Raw genomic sequence first — 8,685 nt, 5'->3', positions numbered from 1 at the left:
GCATTTTCCTGATGTTTAGTGATGTTGAGCATCTTTTCATGTGTCTGTTGGCCATCTGGATGTCTTCTTTGGAGAAATGTCTGTTCATGTCTTTTGCCCATTTTTTAAAATGGATTATTTATTTTTGGGGTGTTAAATTGTATCAGTTCTCTTTTTTAAAGATTCATTCATTTGAGAAAGAGAGAGAGTGGAATGCAAGATATTGTGTATGAACAAATATAGGAGTCTCTGGATGATGTGATTTTCCTCAGGAAGGATTTAGTTTCCTTCTAGCAGGGAGTTGGAGGAGGGGAAGCTCCCTTGACCCAGGAAGGGGCTGAGCTGAGTGGAGAAAGTTTGGTCCTTGTGAGATCTGATCTCGTTCCTCTGTGCCCTATTCCTAGAGCATGGCTTGTGGTGTTTGCCAGCGCTGGTCTTCCTTGGCTAGCCTTGAACTCCAATTTTTGTTTTCCCAACATACAAGACTGCTGACATGCCATTTTGCTTTTTTAGTCTTTGGGTTTCTGCTTTTTGCTTAGCTTTCTAAGTCTAGAGGAATATCAGAAGTCATTTGCTTCAAGTCTCCTTCTCCCCGCCCCCAAGACCTTCTTCACTAAAGTCCTGGCTGTTTTGGTAACTTTGAGCTCCAGTCTTTGTTTTCCAATCTCTGTGAGACTCCTGCAAACCCCAAGCTGCTACCCTCTGCCTGGCTTCTCAGCCTCTTCTCTGGTGCTTCTGCACAGACCTGAATTTCAGAGGAAGAAGGAGGAAAAGTGTTTGTGTGGCCTTGATATGTCCTCCTTTTTTCTTTGGCTCCTCAAGATATTACTCTGTGTCTTTAAGTAGCATTTATAAACATTTTGCCGATGTTATAGGTGTTTATACCACAGCAGTGGGTCTGGTATGAGCCACGCTATAATAGAATGGAAATCTCTTCTTTGATAATTTCATGATTTCATGGATGCTTCGAAGATTTTTTTTTTTTTTTGTTCTGTCTTCTGTGTTAAAGATTTTCTTCCATGTGACAGTCTTTTTCTGGAGTGTGGTACTGGGAGGCTGACCGCAGTGTCTGAGAGTGGCAGGGCTTTATAACCTGAGGATGCTCCAACGTGGCTATGATGAATGGTTTCTCTGGTCTTCCTCATTGTTCATATCTGTAGGTCTCTCCTCTTAGGCTCCTACTTTCTGGAGGGAGACACCGTCTAGCATCCTTCAGGGTGCATGAGGCTGGAGGTCCCCGATGTGAGGGCAGGAGGAGTTCTCAGGGTTCAGTATGCACGTTTCCCTTCAACCCTCCATTTCTGGCATGGGAACCATGCCCACCTGCTCTGCCAACACACAGCCACTGCTGCATTCACTGTACAGGGCTTCTAGTCATCTGGGACATGAAAGAGTCCATCCACCTGAGTTCAGCCACAACCTCACCTCTGCTTCAGAGGAACTGTGAGCCATTCTGAATAACCCCCACGGATATGTTCACATGTCACTGGTCCTGCCACGTCAAGTCGCTTTTCAGCTTTCAGACTTGTATTGCTGCGATCTCTTCTAGTTCTTTAGTGCTGTGAATTGGTGTACATTCCTGATATCTACTTACTGTCCTCTAGTGGAATTTCAGAGGAAACATGTGCTCAATCTGTCTCATTTTACTGGAGATTTACAGTACTCTTAATAACTAAAAGTAGGGGCATCTTGGTGGCTCAGTCGGTGAAGCATCTGCCTTCAGTTCAGGTCATGATCTCGTGGTCCTGGGATTGAGTCCCACATTGGGCTCCTTGCTCAGTGGGGAGCCTGCTTCTCCCTCTCCTTCTCCCCCTCACCCTTGCTTGTGTTCAATAAATAAAAAAAATCTTAAAAAAATGTTAATAATTGGGTGCCTGGGTGGCTCAGTTGGTTGGGTGACTGCCTTCGGCTCAGGTCATGATCCTGGAGTCCCGGGATCGAGTCCCACATTGGGCTCCCTGCTCAGCAGGGAGTCTGCTTCTCCCTCTGACCCTCCCCCCTCTCATGAGGTCTCTCTCTCTCAAATAAATAAATAAAATCTTTAAAAAAATTTTTAATAATTAAAAATATTTCTTTAAGAATATCTTCAAGAATTCTCTAAAAAATTGCATTTATCTCATATTTTGTTTGGTAAAACCAAAGAAAGCAACAAAAAAAACCCTTCTGAATGTGTCCTGGCATAGGTTTGTTACACAAGTGACTGATTATCATTTCAAACAGCATTGTATAGTATTGGAATTTTGATTTGACCTGGTAGAGAATTTCATTGCTGTTTAAAGCGAAGGAGTGTGTATCTACTGAGAATGTGTCAGGGAGGAGAGGTGAGTGTCTGCCTTCGGCTCAGGTCATGATTCCACGGTCATGGGATCGAGACCCGCATCAGGCTCCCTGCTCGGCGGGAAGCCTGCTTCTCCCTCTCCCAGTCCCCCTGCTTGTGTTCCCTCTCTCGCTGTGTCTCTCTCTGCCAAATAAATAAATAAAATCTTTAAAAAAAAAAAAAAAGAAACCCCCCCATCTCCTCAACAGAGCACCTTTGTCATGTGTGTTTACTCAGCCACCATGTTATATTCAAGAAATGTACCATCAAGTATTCACTTTCAATAGAATATATATTAAATCCTGAGTAATTTTTTTCTGTCTTCCTTAGAAACTCTAAGAGGTTTCTTTTCTCTATTTTGAAATCTAATGGATTTCTAGCCCCTCTCTTCATCTTTGTCTCTTTCCATGAGCATCTACTGAGAATATTTTATGTGTGTCCCTCAATATATTAGTTGGTCTTCCCTCTAGACTCCTCCTTCCACTTATGGACTTTGTTTGCCTTATAGATGTGCTTTTAATTATGGACACTCACAGGCTGAATGTCCTTATATTAGCAGGACAGTTTTGCTGTAATTGAAAGAATCCTAACTCAAATGATCTCAAGCTAAGAAAAAGAATCCATTGACTCACGCGATTAGGAAATTGGGGGTACAGCTGTAAGTTGGCATGCCTGGATCTTGTAGAGCAAACAAACACATGATCGGGATTGGTTTTCTTTCTGTCAGCTCATCTTTCCTCTGGGTTACCTTTATTTTCAGGCACACTTTCCCCACATGGTTTCTAAGTACTATGAGCTTACATCATCCCAAAATTAACCTCAGGAGAAAGAGGATGCCCTTTTCCCATGACTCCAGAAACATCCCCGAGAAGCTTCTCCTTGGCAGGGTGGGGCCACCTGTCTGTTCCTGGACCAGTCACGGTGGCCCAGGAAACTGGTGTTGTGATTGGCTAGGCCTGGGTCCCGGGCTCATTCTCAGTGTTGGGGGTGGGGGCGGGAGGAAGGTTAGTCCCACCTGAACCATATAAGCCAAGAGTGGGAAAATGTTACTTCCTATAGAAGTTCTGCAGGGAAAAAAAAAGTGCCCAGTGCCTTTGGGCAAGGTAAACATTTTCCTTCCTGGGGCAGGAGGCTGATACATGCTCCTTACCCCCTTCCACCCTCAAACAGTTCGTTCACCTTTCAGGGCAGTGCATGTAGCAGGCTGTGGATACCGGGCACGTTCTCCACCCGGTTCCCTCTGTCTCCAGGATTCTGTGCAAGGACTTCTCTCTTCTCTTCTCTCTCTTCAGAGCACATCCTATCCCAGCCTCTCTTGCTCTCACACACTCCTACAGCATCTTTTATCTGCCTCCTCCCTCAGATTCTCTTCTAGCTCTGCCCAGTTACTTCTGAAACTTCTCTCTCTCTCTTTCCTCACTCTGTGTTTGACAAAAAAAGCACCTGCAGTCACAGCTGTTCGTCCGAAGCGTGTACAGTGTGACATGCATATATAAAGGCAAGTGAGTCAGGGACGTACAAAGGATATTAGATGTAAGTGAGCCTCTCTAAAGACTTACAGGTCTCCTGAGTCTTCACAGAGGTCGCCCCTCATCTGAATCATTTTTTGACTTGGTAGATTTTACTCAACTATTGACATTTAAAATCAGCTCTTTCATGCTGTTTTCCTTTAGTTTGGCTGAGCTGTGGGTCTTTGAAAGGCATTGTGAAACTCTCGCACCCACAGCTCCAGAGTGCATGGACCAAACCGGAAAACTAATGATGGTTTGTGACAATTCATCTCTACAAAACCTTCTGCTAAACCTGCCCCACCTCACGAAATAAACAGTGACTGCAATTTTTAAAAAATATTTTATTTATTTGAGAGAGAGAGCACGCACAAGCAGGGGGAGTGGCAGAGGGACAAGTAGACTCCCCGCTGAGCAGGGAGCCCGACATAGGGCTCGATCCCAGGACCCTGGGATAGTGACCTGAGCCGAAGGCAGATGCTTAACTGACTGAGCCACCCAGGCACCTACAATTTTTAGTTTTTAAGGAAATTCACAGAACACCTGCTTATGAAGACGCTTTTAAAGCCCCGTGTTGTGCACTAAGTGGGGTGTCACAGGGCTGGGGGTTGGGAGGGGGCTGGAGAGAGGTCAGGTTGTGGAAACCAGTAGGATTTTGTCCCTGCCCTTGAAGAATTTATCATCCGGTGGGGAACTGAAGTGGAGAGGCTCACACTCTGAAAAGGCCTCAGGAGGGAGGCTAAAACCTGCTTCTCAGGTCCCAGTGGGTCTGCACCCTTCACTCTGTCCCATGTGATTACTTTCATGGCCAAAGTGATGCTTAGTATAACAGTTTCAGTTCAACCTTGAGGCCACTGTTGTGGTTTTGAAAGCCGAGGGTGTTTGCACTTGAGTCTGTACAGAAACTATGACTCATTTTCCCATTTAGAGTGCCCCCTAGAAGTTCCATCTTTGAAGCATAGCACAAACCCAATTTCTGACTACTTTGTAAATCCACAGTTCTCTAGATTCCTTGCACATGGGATGGTGGCTTTCCCACAGAGACGAGTGTTCTCTGGGGACAGAAGCTTCATTGCTCGGCTGGGCCTGCTCTTACTCATTTAACACCATCATTTGCAAACTACAGTCCCCCTTTTTTCTTGCTGTGTGCCTTTGAATCCTTCCCTTGATCCGCAGGGCACACACTCACATTAATTTCAGGAGTGTGGGGGCAAGAGAAAGCCTTAGTCCTAATGCCTGAGTGTGTAAAATACTTCCCATTTCATTCCCCTTAACCAGTTGAACCACACAGGGTGTTGGTGGTGGGGAAATTAGTCAGGAAGAATATAATTGCCAAAGCAGATGGGTCCAGAGAAAGGACCAGACTCTCTGGCTGGGACTCTTGCTCCGACGTTGGGCACTTCTGTAGACTGCGGTGTGGACGGTGATGCAGGCAGACAAGCCAATCCAGTAGGCTCCGAATCACAGCCCATCACTGTCCACGGAGCCATGATGTCATCATCAGTTAGCGTTAGTCCTGTGCTTATTGATAGGTGGGGTGTAATAAGATTAATTAGTTGCTGAGGCATGGGGTTGTCAGATCCTGTTAAACGATTTTATATCCAATACAGATATCTAAAGCTATTCATTGGATTCAAGATGCAATACCACAATGACTGATATTAAATCAAGGCTTGATGTCTCGGCGTGGCTTGTCAGAGATCTCTTAAGGTTCTGGAAACTTCTGCGGCTTTTTGGGTATATATTTATATCTTTTTGTCAGGGTTTTCAAAGTTGGCTAATTAAAACTAAACGGAATTATATATAGTGTAAATGTGTCCTTGAGTAGGTTTAGGAGGGGCATAGACCCTTTTCAAATGACTAATGAATAAGAAAACTAAAAGAGTAATAGGGAGCATTGTTCATCTTTAGAAGGTGAAGGATTCCCAGTATCATTTCCTGGAGAAATGACCTTCTGCTTGAAATCTGAAAAAGAAATCAAGAGTTAGAGCGAGGGGTGAACACCAGCTGCACCTTCAGGGGCTCTCTGGGCCTGGAGAGTGTTGGGGGCCCTGCCACCGGCAGCAAGGGAGGACACGGGGCATTCTTCATTTCCACGTCCACTGCCTAACTCAGGGTCCTACCAGCATTCCTTGAACCATCAGAAAAGCTTCTCCACTGGTCAGGCCGCTACCACTATTTGCTGCTCCTTGTTCTAAGTCCCACCAGCTCAGAAGACTGTCTTTGTAAATGACAGGTGAGCTGGGGGCCGGAGCACCAGCCACCAGCCATGTCAGTGGATCTAGGCAGCTGGGATTGTGCATCTTTCCTTCTGTACCATGTTCCTAGATGTTTCTTCCAAACCACAAGCTCTTTTGGTGAGGAGACAGCTCTGATTCTACCAACCTCTGCTTCGAAACCTCTCGGGGTATACCTTGCTTAAGGATAACGGGCTCTTAAGACTTCCCTCAGTCTGTACCTATGCCTTCTCTTAGCCTTGTGTTCCACCTGCTGACCCCGGGTGGGAGTCTTGTTGGGTCACATGCCACCCTTAGGACATGCTGTCTTCTTTCCACCTTCCTGTCCTTGCCAAGTGCCAAGCAGCTTCCTATTTGCAGTGCTGTTCTAGTACTTCTCCACCTACCAGCCTTCTCTAACCTTTGAAACCCCAGATCTCCTCGGTGAAGCTTTTTCTGGAGACTGATCCCTCCCTCTTGCGTCCTGGCGCTTCCCCGTTGTCCTGTATAATTCTGCCTGTCTCTGTTGTGTTTTTTACTGCACATACTCACTGGGCTTGTTGGTGTATTTGGCTTTCCAAGACTCTGAGGGCGAGAGACATATGCTTGCCTGTGCATGTGGTGTGGTATAGAATTCAAATACTTAGATTTGGGTGTGGATTTTACCTCCATAATTTTTTAGTATTAAACTTTGCTGCAAAACCTCTCAGGTGGCTCTCTCCAGTAATCCCAGGGATGACCTAGCTTTGATCAGCTGCCCATCCCTGAACAACCACTGTGTCTGGGGGTGCAGGAGGCTCTTTGGCTGGACCTGGGTCATGGGCTAAGCCCTGTACGTGTGGGGGTGGGGTCAGACCCCCTCACGCTGCAGGGAAGGAAGAGGGGGGCAGGGGGACTTCACAGAAGGGAGTCGTGCAGGGGACACAAAGAAGAGTCACAAATGTCAACTCTACCTAGAGGCAAACAAGTGAAAGGGTGGTCATGGAAATGATTGCACATCTCATAGGAATAAGGTAGAAGGAGAAAATGCGACATTTATTATTCACCACGATAAATTTCAATTGCCTAGAAATGAAAAACAAAACAAAACAAAGCAAAAAAACAAGAAACCAGAGTAGTATTTAAGTACTTGAACCAGAAATAGATTTCCAGTGAGCTCTCATGATCACCAAGAATATTAGCACTGGGGGCACTTTTGAAGCAGGAGGAACGCAGTTTCTGAGAAAAAGGAAGGACCATCATTCTGATTAAATGCCACGCTGCCGCCTTGGTGGATGTGCCCATTGCAACCTTGAGAGTCTCTAATCAGTGACCTGCCTTGTGTATCAATGGCAACTACTTTGTTTGAAATAGTAATACACTCTGCCCTGGATGGTTATAATAAAGGAGCTTAAACCGGTGGATACAGATGCTGTAATTTTCGCTAGGTTGTTATACTTGTGTGGAAATTTGAAGCATCAATTCAAGACACATTTCACGGTGTATTTAGGAAGGTGGCTCATCCTGAAGACGCACTGATTTATCTAGACTCTCGGACCAGCTTTTTCCCACTCCAATCCATTCTTCAAACTGCTGCTAGAGCTGCCTTTCTAAAATGCCAATCAGATCATGATCCTGCCCCGCTTAAAATCTCCTGATGGCTCTCGACTGCCATCAGACTTAGGTAAAGTCCAGAATCCTAAATAAGACATTCAAAGCTTGCTTTTCATGGATGCATTCACTCTGTCTTCCATGCCCACTTCTGCTGCAGACATGAGGCCACTTTCTCTTTCCCTGAAGGCTTGGCTCCTGCATGCCTCTGGGCTTTGCTTACTCTGTTCCTCCAGCCTGCAGACGCTTCCCCATCCTTCCTCTTTTTTTTTTTTTATGATGTGTAATCGCCATTTATTTTTTTTCTGGAGAACAGCTTTTCTTCAGTCCTTAAGGACTTAGCTCCTTACATGGGCTTTGGTGGAGGTCGTGGGGCAGCACCCGCAGGTCTAAATCGGGGTGGGGGTGTTCGGTCCTTCCGTGCTTCATGAGAGCGATTCCTGACTACCTTGCTGTGAATGGCACAACTCACACAATAATGTAGTTTCACATACAGCTTGGGAAGCACATAGGCGTCGAAGACACTCGCTTCGGAAATGTCCCTGACGGCGGCGGCCTCTACTATGTTCCGAATAACGAACTTCTTAATGGCCTTATCCTTGGGCACACAACGGGCGCAGTTGGTGCAGCGAATAGGCTGCACGTGGCCGCGGCCCTTTTTGGCACGACCATTATTCCTTCTTTTCTTGGTCATCTTGGTAGCGAGACCCGAGAGAGCCCCCATCCTTCCTCTTTGAGCTTAGGCCTGGTCGACTTGGTGACCCTCCACTCCATTAACCACAGCAGAATTTACTAGCCCCGCCTTTGCCTTCTGGAGTGCTTTATTATTCTTCCTTGGTCACCCTTACACTGAAATAGTTGGTCACCTACCTGTTCGGTTCCCTGGCAAGTGTGAGCCCCTCACAGTGACTGCTTCCATAAAAAACACATATTGGGCAGTTCTAGAGCTGGGACTTGGTCAAAGTTAGGAGTGTCTGTCAGCGCATTTCCCTGCACCACTGCAGTGCCCCATGACCTAGAAGCAGCCCCCTGTGCCCCTGAGATGGGGACATCTCAGCCTACTGTGTCCTCCTCA

The 8,685-nt window shown here is 46.1% G+C and overlaps 1 pseudogene; it reads right to left on the bottom strand.

Annotated features, from left to right (window-relative positions):
• Positions 1-7,924: 7,924 nt before the first annotated feature.
• Positions 7,925-8,331, bottom strand: LOC102743962 (small ribosomal subunit protein eS26 pseudogene; annotated as a pseudogene).
• Positions 8,332-8,685: the final 354 nt, after the last annotated feature.

Source organism: Leptonychotes weddellii, chromosome 2, assembly GCF_054177405.1.
Source record: "Leptonychotes weddellii isolate Sample4059 chromosome 2, ASM5417740v2, whole genome shotgun sequence".
Classification (NCBI taxonomy): Eukaryota; Metazoa; Chordata; class Mammalia; order Carnivora; family Phocidae; genus Leptonychotes; species Leptonychotes weddellii.
Note: the sequence above shows the minus strand (reverse complement) of the source record. Positions and strands in the feature narration are given on the sequence as shown.